The 15,037-nt window shown below is 35.3% G+C and overlaps 1 protein-coding gene across 1 annotated transcript in view; it reads right to left on the bottom strand.

Moving 5' to 3' along the window:
* Positions 1 to 15,037, bottom strand: part of LOC124232976 (gamma-aminobutyric acid receptor subunit alpha-2) — a 127,411-nt gene that overhangs the window by 12,713 nt on the left and 99,661 nt on the right. The gene's annotated exons all lie outside the window — the stretch shown is intronic.

Here is a 15,037-nt window from a genome sequence, read left to right as displayed (position 1 = left end):
ATTAATTCTGGATTGCCTGGCATCGTCAGTACATAATTTCTTTCACAGTGAAGCTTAGAATCTATAGAAAATAAAACAAGCAACTAAAACCAAAACATTGTAAAATGTAAATCATTCCTTCTAAGGAATATTTTACACCTTCGTTGATTTAAAAAATAGTCGAGTTCCTTTCATTGTAAAGCGTTTCTACCAGTTGTTAGGGAACTCACAATGGTTAAGTGAAGAGAAAACAACAATTCAGGAGGTAAGTTGTAATATCAGTAGTCAAAATGTCTACAATTACTTGCTTTATCAGAGATCCAACAGAAGTTTAATTATGTACATAGGGGATACATTAAATGAAAAGAGAATTAAAATGTTAAAGAAACGTTCATTCATATTTTTAAATTTTTTGTATTTTATTTTTTGCTTTTCCCTTAAAGTAGCTGTTTTTCTCATCCACAATAGCTAATAATTAAAAATAGCAATAATTCTATTTAATCATGAGAGAATGCATCTAGGAATACGAAGGTAGTAGTAGGGATAAAAGCTAGAAAAATAAATTCAGTTCATCTGCTGCTCAGTCAATATTACAAAAAACACGTTTACAGAAATGCATTGCGCTTGCATGCATAAACTGAAAGGTTTTAGATTGTGAAGATATTTTCTTTTGAGAATTTGGTACAGGAGAATAACTAAATAAAATACAAGACAGATACACCCACACATACCCACAAACCACAACCATATCCTCATATATATATATATATATTCACACACACAATATATAAGCAAGCAAGTGACAAATCAATATATGAAAATGTATTTAACTTTGCTAGCAGTCAAGGAAATACAAACAAAGCGATGAGATGCCTTTTTAAAACAATACCATCAGCAAAACGTTAGCAAAACGTTAAAAGATTGATATTGTCCTGGTGTTGAGGATGACGTGGGGCAATGGACGTCCTCTTTAACAGGAATTACAAATTGGTGTTATATCTAAAACACTTTTGCTTAATCCAAGGTCATAAAGATTTAAACTTATGCTTTCTTCTAAGAATGTTATGTTTTCTTACACTTAGGTCTTTGGTCCATTTTGAGGGTAATTTTTGTGTATGGTATGAGGTAGGTGGCATCATTCATTCATTTGCATGTGGTTAGCCAGTATTATTTGTTGAAAAGACTTTTCCTTCCCCATTAAATTATCTTAGCACTATTGTTAAAATCAATTGACCATAGATAGATGTGTTTATTTCTGGACTCTCAATTCTGTTGCATTGGTCTATATGTCTGTCCTCATGCAATTTTCACATTGTTTGGATGACTGTAGCTTCAGGGTAAGTTGAAATCCAGAAGCTGGAGTTCTCTCACTTTCTTATTCTTTTTCAAGATTGTTTGGCTATTCAGGGTCCCTCACATTTCCATATGATTTTATGATCAGTTTGCCCATTTCTGCAAAAAACATTCATTGGAATTTTGATAGATATTGCATTGAATCTATTGTTTTGGACAGCATTGCCACCATAAATGTATTAAGTCTTCCAATCCCTGAACATGGTATACATATCCATTATAATTATTTTTACATGATTGTATTAATATAAGCTCCATTTACTTAGACTTTCCTTAATTTCTTTCAGAAATATTTTGTAGTTTTCAGTGTACAAATCTTTCATTTCCTTGGTTAAGTCAAGTCACAGGTATTTTTTACCATTTGGATACTAATGTAAATAGAATTGTTTTCTTAATTTCCTTTTCAGATTGTTCATTGCTAGTATACAGAAACACAATTGATTTTTTTGTGTTCAATTTGTACCCTACAACTTTGCTAAAGGTATTAGCTCTAATAGTTTTTATGTGGTTTACCATAAAAGGTTTTCTATATGTAAGATCATGTCATCTGCGAAAAGAGTTTTACTACTTGCTTTATACGTTGGATTCCTTTTATCTGTTTTTCTTGCTTAATTTCCCTGGCTAAAACTTGCAGTATAATGTTGAATAGAACTGGCAAAAGCAAATGTCCTTGTCTTGTTCCTGATGTTAGGGTTAAAGCTTCTAATCTTTAACTTCTAAATATGATGTTAGCTGTGAACTTTTCTAAGATCCATTTTATCAGGTTGAAGATGTGCTTTTCCATTGCCAGTTTTTCAAGTGTTTTTCTCATGAAAGTTGTTGGATTTTATCTTTCAGTGTCTATTGAGATGATTAAGTGTTTCTTCCATATTCCATAAATATGTTGTATTACATTGATTTATTTTTGCATGTTCAACCAACCTTGCATTCCTGGGATATATCACACCCGGTTATGTTATGTAATTCTTTTTATATGTGGCTGCTTTCAGTTTGCTAGTATTTTGTTGAGAGCATTTGCATCTATATTCACAAGGGATATTGATCTGTAATGGTTTTTTTTCTTTCTGATTTCTTTGTCTTCTTTTGATATCGTGGTCAAATGGCCCCATAGAATAAGTCAAGAAGTTTCCTCATCTACTTTTTCGGAGTTGGAGAAAAAATGGTGTTAATTCTTCTTTAAATATTTGGTAGATTCATCACCAAGCTATCTGGACTTGGGCCTATCTTGGAGTTCTTTTTCCAACTATTTCATTGAGATCACAATAGTTTATAACATTGTGTAATTTCAGGTGTGCATTCTTATTTATCAATTTCTGTATAGACTGCATTGTGCTCTGCACCACTAGTCTAATTTTTATCCGTCAACATACATATGTGCCCCTTTACCCCTTTCACCCACTACCCAGTAACCAATCCCTCTGGTACCACTAATCTCTTCTCTTTATCCACGTGTTTATCTTCCATATATGAGTAAAATCATGCAGTATTTGTCTTTCTCTGTGTGGCTTGGTTCACTAATATTATACCCTGAAGATCCATCCATGTTGTAAATGAGATGATTTTGTCTTTTTTGTGGCTGAATAGTATTCCATTGTATATATATGCCACATCTTCTTTATCCATTCATCTGTAGAAGGGCACGTGGGTTGCTTCCATGTTGGCTATTGTGAATAATGCTGCAACTAACATAGAGGTGCAGTAATCTCTTTGTATTATTGCTGTCAAGTTCTTTGGATAAATACCCAGTAGTGGCATAGCTGTATGACATGGTATTCCTATTTTTAATCTTTTGAGAAATCTCCACACTGTTTTCCACAGTGACTGCACCAGTTTACATTCCCACTAGCAGTGTATGAGGGTTCCCTTTTCTCCACAACCTCTCCAACATTTGTTATTTTTTGTCTTGGTAATTATAGCCATTTTTTGATCAGATTGTTCGTTTTTTTGTTGTTGAATTGAAGGAGATCTTTATATATTTTGGAAATTAACACCTTGTCAGATACATGATTTGTAAATATTTTTTCCCAGTTGGTGGGTTGTCTTTCTGTTTTGTTCATGGTTTCCTTTGTCTTGCAGAAGCTTTTCAGTTTGATGTAGTTCCATTTGTTAACTTTTTCTTTTTTTTCCCTTGCCTAAGAAGATATTGTATTCAAAAAGATGCTGCTAAGTCCGAAGTCAAAGAGTGCACTGCCTATATTTCCTTCTAGGAGTTTTATGGTTTCAGGTCTTACATTCAAATGTTTAATCATTTTGAATTAATTTTTGTGTACAGTGCAAGACAATGGCCTACTTTCACTCTTTTGCACATGGCCGTCCAGTTTTCCCAACACCATTTATTGAAGAGACTTTCCTGTCTCTATTGTATGCTCTTGGCTCCTTTGTTGTATAAAAACTGCCATAGAGGAGATAGTCCATTTTATGATAGCTTCTTATCTCCATTAGCCTAAGTAGGTTCCATCTCCTCCTCGTCCCCTTCTGAGTTACTGTTGTCACAAATTATTCTGTTTTGTGTTGTGAGTTTGTGACTAAGTTGAAGATTTATAGTTACTTCTAATGCTTTTTTTCCCTCTACCTTTTAAGGCATAATTAAGTATTTGCTACCCTGTTCTGAAAGAGAGCTGTAGTTTTCTAATTTTTTTCTGTCTATTTATCTCCTTGCTCAAAGCTTTGTAAACCTTTGCCCTTTTGTGCCAGGCATGAGGTCAACCTTGATAAATTCTTGTTGGGATGTCTAGTGATGACGAACTCCCTCACCTTTGGTTTATCTTGGAAAACTTTTATTTCTCCATTGTATTTGAAGGATAGTTTCACCGGATAGAGTATTCTTGGCTGAAAGATTTCGTCTTTCAGTATTTTGAATATATCATTCCATTCTCTCCTATCCTGTTAGATTTCTGCTGAGAAATCTGCTGAAATCCTGATAGGGGTTCCTTCGTAGTTTATTTTCTTCTGTCTTGCTGCCCTTAATATTTTTTCTTTGTCACAACTTTTGCCAGTTTTACTATTAAATGACTTGGAGAAGGTCTTTCAGCATTAATGTCATTAGGAGTGCTATTGGCTTCGTGTATTTGTAAGTCCAGTTCCTTCTACAGGTTTGGGAAGTTCTCAGCTATTATCTCTGTGAACAAGCTCTCTGCTCCTTTCTCTCTCTTCTCCCTCTATAATCCTTATGTTGATTTCTTCATTGAGTCAGTTATTTCTCAAACAATTCCTTCATTTTTTAAAAATCTTAGTTCTCTCTCTTCCTCCACCTGAAGTTTCCATATTTCTATTCTCTAAAATCACTATTTTTTTCTCCATAATGTCAGCTCTATTTTTAAGGATTCTAGATTATTTTTTATCTAATTGTGTTCTTCAGATCCAGAATTTCTGCTTGTCTTTTTTATAGTTTCAACCTTTTTGATGAAGTATTTCTTTTTTCTCATTAATTTTATTCCTGAGCTCATTGAATTGTCTTTCTGAGTTTTCTTGTAACTCATTGAGTTTCTTTATGACAGCTATTTTGAATTCTCTATTATTTAGATTCTAAATTTCTGTGACTTCAGGGTTGGATTGTGAAGACTTGTCATTTTGCTTCTGCTCTGAATTGTTGCTGTAGCTTCTCATGGTGCTTGGAACTAATCCTTTCCTGGTGCATCTTGGTAGTATCAGGCCACAGATTCCACCTGCTACTGCTGGGGGGAAGCATGAGCTGTGTTTCCGATCCCACCCCATATGCTGGAAGTTTTGAGGGCATGGTGCACACTCCCACTGGCTGGGAAAGTATCTGCATGTGGGCTCAGGGCTGCCACCACCTCTTTTTACAGTTGCACCAAGGTGTGTTCCCATTTGTTGGGATGCAGCAGTACTATAGGCACTCCTGGTGGCAGAGAAAGCATTTGCATGCACACAGATAGATCTGCTGCCACCTCTTTTTATGGTTGCACCAGCTGCTGTGCTTGGTGGGTGGGCCTTCTTTGCAGGATCCAAGCCTGGGCCACTCATTGGGACCGCAGCAGCATGATGGGCTCTCCCACTGCTCAGGAAAGCATTCGTGCTTGGGTTCAGGGCTGCCATAACCTCTTCTTACAATCACACCAAGGCACATTCTCACTTGCAGGACCACAGTAGCACTAGGTATGGTCCCAGCCAGAAAAGCATTCATGTGTGGTTGCAGTGCTGCCGGGGAAGGGTTGGGGAGTGCTCACCTCTCTCCACTACTTCCTGGGGGGCCAGTCCATCAACCTTCAGATGTATACCTGCATGGGTCTCTCAGGTGTCCTGTTGTGTTGTGTGAGTATCTTCCAATGGTCAATGAATGCCCATTTAGTTGTAGTTAAAAGAAGGAAAGATAAAGAGAACAGTCTGCTCTGCCATGTTGCTGACATCACTCTTCTTGATTTTTTTGATTACTCACTTCATAGCTTCAGTTATTATCGATTTAATCAGACTCGAGTCAGATTTGGTAATTTTTTGTTTCTAGGAATTGGTCCATTTATTCTAGGTTATATCATTTTTTGGTATACAATTGTTCAAAGAATTTCCCTATAATCTTTTTTTTATTTCTGTAAGATCAAGAGTAACATCTCCTCTGTTTTCCTGATTTTTAAATTTTGAGTCTTCTTTTTTTCTTGGTCAGTCTAGCCAAAGCCTCGTCAATTTTGTTGACCTTTAAAAAAACCAACTTACGGTTGTGTGTTGATTGGCTCTAGTATTATTTCTATTCTCTATTCCATTTATTTCTGCTCTAATTTTCATTAATTCCCTTCTTATTGCTGTTATTTTTCTAGTTGCAAGTTGGAAAACTAGGTTAATGATTTGAGATTTTTTAAAATTTGTTTTAGTGTAGGAGTTTACAGCTACAAATTTCTCTCTGAGAACTGCTTATGTGGTATCTCACAAGTTATGGTATGTTGTATTTTCATTTCCACTCATTGTAAAGTATTTTCTAATGTTCCTTATGATTTCTTCTTACAAGTTTCCTATTTAATTCCTACATATTTGTAAATTTTCAACATTTTTTCTGTTATTGATTTCTAATTTCACTCCACTGTGGTCAGAGAACATACGTTGTATGATCTCAATCTTTAAATTTATTGAGACTTGTTTTGTGACCTGATGTATTGTCTTCCTGGTGAATATTCTATGTACACACGAGAAGAATGTGCATTCTGCTTTTATTGAGTAGAGGGCTCTGTAGATGTCTGCTAGGTCTGATTGGCTTGTACTGTTGTTCAAGTCTTCTATTTCCTTGCTGATCTTCTGTCTACTTCTATCCATTATTGAAGATGAGGCTTTGAATTTCTGCAACTAATACTGTTGGACTGTTAATTTCTCCCTTCACTTTTGTCAGTTTATGATTCATGTATTTTTATGCTCTTTTGTTAGGTGCATATATTTTCATAATTGTTATATCTTCTTGATAGATTGACTCTTTTATCATTCTACAATGTCTTTCTTTGTCTCTTGTAACTTTCATTGTTTTAAGATCTATTTTGTCTATTATTAGTGTAGTGAATCAAGCTTTCTTTTGGTTATTGTTTGCATGGAATATCTTTTTCCATCCTTTTACTTTAAACTTATTTTCATCTTTCAATCTAAAGTGAGTTTCTTGTAGACGGTATATAGTTAGATCATGTTTTTGTTTTTGTTTTTTTATCCATTCTGCCAATCCTGAATTTTAATTAGTGAGTTTAATCCATTCCCATATAACATAATCACTGAGAAGTTACTTCTACCATTTTCCTATTTATTTTCTATATGTATTATATCTTTCTGTTGCTCAATTCCTTCACTACTTCCTTCTTTTTTAAGTAAATATTTTATAATGTATCATTTTAATTCCCTTGATGTTTCTTTTACTATACATGTTTGAGTTTTTTTCTTAGTGTTTGGCCTGGGGATTAAAATGTAAAACAATCTAGTTTAAATTAATAAAAACAAAATATCAATGGTATACAAAAACTTTGCTCCTTTATAGCTCCATCCCCCACTTTATGTTATTATCACAAATTACATCTTTACACATTGTGTCTATCAATATAGATGTACAGTTATTGCTTTGTGTAATTGTCTTTCAAATAAGGTAAGAAAAAAGGATTTGCAAACAAAAAAATATGTTTATACTGTATTTTATATTCACCTGTGTAGTTATCTTTACTGTCATTCTTTATTTCTTTCTGTGGATTTGAGTTACTGCTTACTGTCCTTTCAATTCAGCCTAAATCATTCTCTTTAGCATTTCTTATATGGCAGTTCTGCCAATGACAAAAGACACTCAGTTTTTCTTTATCTGTGAACATCTTAATTTTTGAAGGATAGTTTTGATGTATATAGAATTCTTGGTTGACAATCTTTTTCTTTAAACAGTTTGAATATAACATCACACTACCTTCTGGCTTCCATGGTTTCTGATGATTTGTTAGCTGTTTATCATATTGATGGTACTTTTTACATGAGGCATCACTTTTTTCTTGCTGGTTTCAAGATTCTGTCTGTCTTTGTCTTTGCTGTTTGATTCCAATGTGTCTAGTTGTAGATTTCTTGGATTTATTCTGTATCTAGTTTATTGAGCTCTTGGATGTGTTGACTAGTCTTTTTCATTAAGTTTGACAGTTTGGGGCCATTATTTCTTTAAATATTTTTTTTACCTTTCTCTCTCCCCTCTCCTTCTGTGACGACCATTATACATTTATTGACATTCTTGATAATGTACCTTAGGGCTTTTAGGCTCTGATTTTTTTTTCCTCATTTTTTTTTCTTTCTGTTCTTCATACTCAATAATCTTAACCATCCTTTCTCTGTGTTCACTATTTCCTTCTTCTGACTGCTTGAATCTGCTGTTAAGCTCCTCTAGTGAATTTTTAATTTCAGTTATGCTGTTTTTGAACTATGGAATTTCTTTTTGTTTTCTTTTTATAACTTCTATCTATTGCTATTTTCTACTTAGATGTCATTTTTACACTTGCCTTTTATTCTGTAGACATGGTTTCCTTTAGCTCTTCTATTTTATGTAATATAACTTATTTAAAACGTCCATCTACTTATTCTAATACCTGAGCTTCCTTAGGTATAGTTTCTACTGAATCTCTCTCTTTTTTTTTTTCTGTGAATGGGCTATACCTTCTTTTTTTATTTGTATGCTTCATATTTTCTGTTGTAAACTGAATATTTTGAATATTGTAATGTGGCAATTCTGAAAATCATATTCTTTCCCTTTCCAGGGTTTGCTGTCAATTGCTGCTTGTTGCATTTGTTGTTTGTTTTGTGACTTTTCTTAACTAATTCTGTAAAGTCTGTATTATGTTTGTTTTGGGCCACTGAAGTCTCTATTTTCTTAGCTTAGTGGTTATCTAATGATTTGATAGTTTTCCTTAAATACCTGGAACCAAAACATTCTCTGTCTTTGCCAAGTTACTCTGTGTGCAGGTTGGGTTATGTCTTCAAGATTCAGCCAGGCAGTTTACAGCTCTGACTTAGCATCCACTTCCTGCATGTGTAGAGCCTCAAGGCCAATCAGAGATTACACCTTAAGATTTCTCAGGTCTTTTCTGAGTATTCACATAGCTTTCTGTATGCATGTGGCCTTCCAGATTCCAAGTAACATGTCAGTGCATTTCAAATTACTTGTGTACAATCAATTCCTCAGCCTCTCATCTCAAATTTTTAGTTAGCTCATTGTTTGCCCCAAATGTTGTCTACTGCTTCAAACAGAAGCAACTAAAACATGTTCCTGTAAACACTTTCAGTGGCATCCCCCAGGTAATGGCTTTGGCACTAGGGGAGTTCTGAGTCAGGTGAAATAAAGACAAGGTTTTTGAGAGAGTCTTCCAGGTTGCCACCATACAGATGAAGTGTTGATAATTTTTTTGAATGAGCTCTGTTTTCTTCCCTCTGGTATCAAGAATTCAGGCTATTAATTTCAAGGATACCACTCAGCTAGGGAGTGGGGATGTGACCATGGTAAATTGCAACACCACAAATGTTACTGTTCTTTCAAAAATTCAGCCATTTTTTTCTTCAACGTGTCCCTATGGTTGCTGCATGCCTTTGGTTAATTTCCAAAGTTCTGAAAAAGTTAGCTTTGACACTTTTACCATTTTTATTCAATGCTTTTATGAAGGTATGGGATTTTGGAATTTCTTAAACCATCATTTTTGTTTATGTCACTTTTAACATTTTGAATGGGTCTACCCTGAGACCTGGCAATTCCTCTTCTACATAAGGCAGAACAGTAAAAAATACTAGTTAATAGCATGGCTATGTCCTGAGAAGGCGTTATAGTCAGATTGCCTAGGTTTGAATCCTGGCTCCACTACTTGCTTCCTCTGTGTTTTTAAGCATGTTATTCAACTACTCTCACTACTTTACTCTGCTACAAAGTGGAATTATACACTGTATCTACTGTAGAAGGATGTTTTGAAGGGTAAGTCTGCACTTAGCACAAAGCCTGGCACACTATATGTATTCAGTAAATGTTAGTTATTTTAATTCTTATTTTTGTTGTTATTACTACTACTATTATCAGAAATCTATCTTACTGAAAAGACAGTAGAAAAATTTACAGTAATAAGTGATACACAAGGCTCTTCACATGAACACTTCTTGTAAAAGTAAAAAAGTGCCAATACTGGCATATTCATTGATTGGAAAATAGTTTAATAAATTGTCGGATACCCAAACTAATAATACCACAACAAATATTACAAAGCATAAAGGAAGACCATGCATTGACTGCAAATATATCTACAATACATTTTGCTTATAAATACCACAACAAATATTACAAAGCATAAAGGAAGACCATGCATTGACTGCAAATATATCTACAATACATTTTGCTTATAAATATATCATGTTTCAATTTTCAAAAATATATGCACTTGGATTTGTGTATCAATATAGATATACCTGCATGAACTCGGTAAACAAAAAATCAAAAAGGACGCTGACTTTCTGTTACCACTTTGGGAGAGAAGGTAGTATGTGTTTTGATGGATGAAATAGAAAGTGGATTGTGACTAATTTTTTATTGTTTTACTTCGTATTTTAGCAGAAAAACGTGAAAGGATAAAATCTGTAAGGATACAATCTAAGATGGTAATATGAGTTACTTTTGGGAATTAACATTGAAGGGAATACATTTTTTTTTATTTTTCTTTTTTTTCCCCCTGCAGTAAACCTGCTCTGCTTTTGTGTTAAGAAAAAAAATACAAATTTTTTTTATCTAAACAAGGGATACTTGATGACATTTATCATTTCCAATTCAAGTGTGACTTCTTGGGAACAACTGATGGATACGTGAATGCTAACTAATTTAAAGAAAACCTAGAAAAAAACCACAAGTTCAAATTTTGGCAAACCACAAATTCAACTATGATTCTAAGTCCACAGCGCTAGTGTAAAATTAGATCTGGGTCTAGTCATACAAACCAATAAAACGTCACAGCGATTTTAATATGAATCTACTATGAGGCTATTTTTCACCATATTCAAATCTTTTCCTTATCTAAATTTTATTTTCTTTCATTTGATTTTGGAAACTTGATAGTAAAATTGTTAACACTGACTGTAAGTGCCTTCCTCCTTCCCTCCCTCCCTTCCTTTTTTTCTTTTCACCGCAAGGATAAGATTCTCATATGCCAGCTTTTCTACCTGCTAGCTGAGCCTCACCTGGTCTGATTACACTCTAAAAAGAAGAGCTGGGCATTAAATAAAGAGATGCACTCACTTGGAAAGGTCACAAAACCTCCACATGCGCATCTCCCAACAATGGGCATTTTTCTATACCTAGTAGGGTCTCCATAAATGAATGTTCCCACAACATTTCTTTAACACACTCTTTCTTCCCTTGTTGCCTTTGTGTGACCACCATAACTCACTACTTCTTTGCAAGGCTGAAGTTTCTTTTTCAGTAAAATAAAAGACAAGTATCTTAAAGTGCTCTTAATACAAAAATCTTATGTATATATTTGAAATATATGTGATCATTCCTCATACAAAGACAATATCTAACAGATAACTCTCTTATATTCTGGTTTTATTCTATGCAATATTTCTTATTTCAAGGTGTAGGTGAGCAACTCATAGTAATTTCAACTTCATAGTTCATAGTAGCTGAAACTTCAACTCAGAGTAGCTGAGCAAATGGTATCAAAGTAAATGAATGTTAAGTGTTGGGTAAAAATATGCACCGAAAGAAGAAAATCAAATCAGGGGAAGTGATTCGAGCACAGAGACTGACACTGTGGGCGCCACGGCCAGATGCCTGAGTTCTAATCTTGGGACCCTGGGGAAGTTCCCCAGCCTCCCTGTACCAGAGTTTCCTCATTTGTAAAGTGGGGATTAAAAATAGTGTTTTCCCAGAGTGTTGTTATAGTGACCAAATGAGTTACTGCATATAAAGCAGTGTCTCTATAATAAAGATACCGCAGTGAGTGTGTGAAAAAAATATCACCCTGCAAGCAAAGTCAAGACAGATTTAAATCAGAAAAACAAAACAAAATCCTTCTTTAGACCTGTATGCTAATCAAACGTTTGGTGTGAGCGTTTGTAGCTGGAGTGTGCAGTGTAAGTCAGGAAAGAAAAGTCTCAGAAACTCCATGATACAACAGAAATACAAAATTGTTTGATACCACCTGCTGGTTACTGCTAGAAATGGTAGAAATAACAGACATTTGATAACAAAAGGGTTTTTTCCCACTTCAGTCCACTGGGCAAAGCAATAATTCCCCTACTCCAAAAAAAAAATAACATTTACAAATACAACATAACTGTACTATAAAAGGTTGCAATTTTATTTCATTTTTAAAGTTGCCATTTTAACTTCTAACTGTACTACCTCTGAGTGATAAAAACATTGTAACTTCTATATATTAGAGACAGAAATTGGAACTTTGATAACATATCTTTGCCACAAAACCTAATTAAACTTGAATTTCACTAATTTAAGATCTGTGAGAATTCAGAAACTATTGATTATGATCTAGAAGAAAATGTTTCAAAGGTTTATTACAGCGTGGACAACACGGTGAGGGATTGCAAATTTTTCTCTTTGCTTACCTGAATATATCATGGGTTTAGTAAATCCAAAACTCATATCCCTTTCCCCAAACTCTTTTCTACCTGAAGTCCTTTACTCAGTGAAAGGCTCCCATTAGCTAAATGAAGCCACTTTCACATTCCACGTTGAAGTTGCAGTGACAGGAATATTTTGTCAGTCTGGGCAATTTGTCAATCTGGGCAACGTACTGTTTCCTCTATCTAGAATCTTTTCCTAAGAGGTAACAACCCATCCTCTTTCTTATTTAGCTAACGCCTATTCCTTCTCTTAATAAATTATTGAGTACCTACGAACTGCTAGATAGTTTTGCAGGCACCAGGAACAAACCAAACAAAATAGCAAAGATTACTGCACCCAAGGAGTGCACATTCTACTAATGCTGCAGTCCCACAGCTGAGTCTGTCCCTTCTGTAGATTTTTGTCCCTAAAGGCACGTATAACTTGGTCCTATGCATACTTCTATCAGATCATGTCCTTTCTGGATTTTCTGTTGGTTTACATGATTGTATACCCCAATAAACTATATGGATTAGAGCTTGTTTGTCTTCTTCCCAAAATGTTAAAGGGTGACTAGCGAAGGGTAAGAGGCCACTGAATAATTTTTAAATGAATTAGTAAATATTTATTGAAACTACTCCCCCTATGGTCTGTAATAGATAAGCATTGATTTATTAGGATAATTACAAGAAATATATTCCTTCTTTCATAAAGCAAGCATACATTTAGTTCCCAATTTATGTTGGACACTGTGGAGCTGTGAATGGAATGTAAGCAAAATAAACTGTCTAAGAGATTTTTTTTTTTTAAAGAGCATAAAGTAACCTAACATTACAACTGGGCAAGGTCTATGATGAACTGCAACCAGGTGATCTATGCAGACTGGGAAATTGGGTTAGGCTTCCCTAAAGAAATCAGGAGAAAAGGTAAAGGGGTCACCAGACAAGGGAAGATACTAGACTGAGGAAAGAAGATGCACAGAAGCCCAGAGATGGGGGAAACATGGCTTTTAAGAGGAATAGAGAGATGTCTGCAAGGTGGCAAGGGGAGGGACAAGGGTTTCATGGACAATGAGGCCAGACAGGAAGGCAGGAGCCAGACTATTCAGGGTCTGTTTGATGGTGTCAAGGCGATAAAAGTTCTTGTCAAGAGCAGTGGGAAACCATTATAGAGTTCGTTTGAAACAGGGTAGTGACATGGTCAGTATTTCTTGTTTCAAAGAGATTGCTTTGGTTGGTGTTCCTCTATAGTTAAGGTGGCTATTTTCTTCTCTAGTTTTTCCAACATTTTCTCTTTGTCTTTGGTTTACTGAGTCTGAATACGACACGACCAGGTATGTTTTTTTTGTTTTTTATTTTTGTTTTGTATATATCCTTCTTGGTGTTCTCTGAGCTTTCTGGATCTATGTTTCGGTCATTAATATTTGGAAAGTTCTCAGCAACTATTACCCCAAATATTTTTTTCTGCTCTGTTCTCACTTTTTCTTATGATAGTCCAATTATGAGTGTGTTATACTTGTTGAAATTGTAGCACACTTCCCAGATGTTTTGTGCTGTTTTCTTGTTGTTTATTCAATTATTTTTTCCTGCTTGAATTTCAATTTGGGAACTTTCTAATGGTCTATATACAAGCTCACTGATTCATTCCTCACTGTGTTGAGTTTTTTGATGACCCATGAAAGGCATTCTCCATTTCTGTTACTGGGTTTTTTATTTCTATCCTTCTTTTTGATTCATAGAGTTCCCATCTCTCTGCTTACATTACTGATCTCCCCTTGCATGTCGTTTACTTTTTCCAGTAGAGACATTAACATATTAATTATAGTTATTTAAAAATTCCTTGTCTAATAATGCCAACACCTGCATCATATCTGAGTCTGGTTCTGTTGTTTGTCTTTTCTCTTTCAACTGTGTTTTGGTTTTGGGTTTTTACTTTTCCTTTTGGCATGCCTTCTAATTTTTATCCTCCCTGTTGTATTGAGGTAACTGACATACATCACTGATAAGTTTTTCTTGAAAGATGACTCTGTTGATTTGGATAATAGGAACTGAGATAAACAGCCCTTTAGTGGAGGCTTCATGTTAATCTGGCCAGAAGCTGGGGTGTGTTTAAGTTTTGCTGTAGCTATGGGTGCCACAGCAGTTAAGTTCCTTTCATGTTATTGCTGTGGCTTCTCTTCTGACTTTGAACTTGCTAACAAACTCCTCCTCCCAAAGAGTCTGTGTCTTCAGCTCTTTCTGCTGTAAGCTACTGCTATTGGACTGGAGCCTTACTGGTGTGGTGGTAAGGTGTACAGGAGGGGGACCGTTCCATAATCCTATGATTAAATCTCAGGCTTCCAGGAGGCTTGTGTCTCAGGCTGTAAACTTCATGAGTGTTTCTCCACTAGTACAACTTTATCCCTCATTATCTTTGCTCCCTTCACTGGCTGCAGCATGCCTAATCTATTTCCTTGAAGCTCTGATCTCTGTTGACAGAGTTTTGTTGCTGCATACACCCGGAGGTGAGAGAGTAAGGCTGGGGGGCTGGAGTGGGAGGGATGCCCTTCTGTCAGCTGGGATGAGGCTGTAGCTAAGTCCCTACACTCTTTGCTATGGAGAAGGCTCTGGGTGTATATCAGGATGATTCCTCTTCCTTGCCCCTTCCCCTGCCATAGTCAGGAAGGGA

The sequence above is a fragment of the Equus quagga genome, unplaced genomic scaffold (genome assembly GCF_021613505.1).
Source record: "Equus quagga isolate Etosha38 unplaced genomic scaffold, UCLA_HA_Equagga_1.0 146_RagTag, whole genome shotgun sequence".
In the NCBI taxonomy this organism is placed as follows: Eukaryota; Metazoa; Chordata; class Mammalia; order Perissodactyla; family Equidae; genus Equus; species Equus quagga.
This window is presented reverse-complemented; position numbering and strand designations above follow the sequence as displayed.